The sequence below is a fragment of the Penaeus monodon genome, chromosome 33, assembly GCF_015228065.2.
Source record: "Penaeus monodon isolate SGIC_2016 chromosome 33, NSTDA_Pmon_1, whole genome shotgun sequence".
Taxonomy (NCBI): domain Eukaryota; kingdom Metazoa; phylum Arthropoda; class Malacostraca; order Decapoda; family Penaeidae; genus Penaeus; species Penaeus monodon.
The window spans coordinates 30,320,017-30,320,554 of record NC_051418.1 but is presented as its reverse complement, the minus strand read 5'-3'; the positions used below and the strand labels follow the sequence as shown (position 1 = coordinate 30,320,554).

Genomic DNA, 538 nt, shown 5'->3' with positions numbered 1-538 from the left:
AAGAATAGAAAGGGTATAGATAGAGAGATAGTGAGAAATCGAGTAATTTTCAGGAAAGCAATTCAAAGCACAAACAATTTACCTTTTTTCCCAGGAAGTTATATTCCCTTAAAATCCCCGGTTATTAAATAATCCACTTTTCCCCTTCTCCTTTGTGTCACTGTTAAATCCCTCTCCTCCCTCTTCCCTTCAGGTAACATAATTATTATATTACTCTATTTCCTTTCTGTCCTCTGCCCTCCCCCCCCACCCCCTGTTCCCACACCCTTGACCCCTTTTCCCCACTTCCTGTTTCTACACCCTAGGACACCCTTAGGCAACACTTTTTCTCACTCCCTGTTCAAATACCCTTAACTCTTCCCTTCCCTGACACCCCCCCCCCTTCTGCCCACACTCCATTCCCTCTTCCAACATTCTTGACCCGCCCACCTCCTTCAACCCGCCCTTTCTTCCTTTTTTCCAACATCCCTAACCTCTACATCCTCTCGTGTTGCTGACACCATTACCAACCATTCTCTTCCAACGTCCTTAACTCGTA

The 538-nt window shown here is 45.5% G+C and overlaps 1 protein-coding gene across 2 annotated transcripts in view; it reads left to right on the top strand.

The window, feature by feature from the left end:
* Positions 1-538, top strand: part of LOC119594363 (neprilysin-1-like) — a gene marked incomplete in the record, with an annotated part of 114,752 nt that overhangs the window by 111,648 nt on the left and 2,566 nt on the right.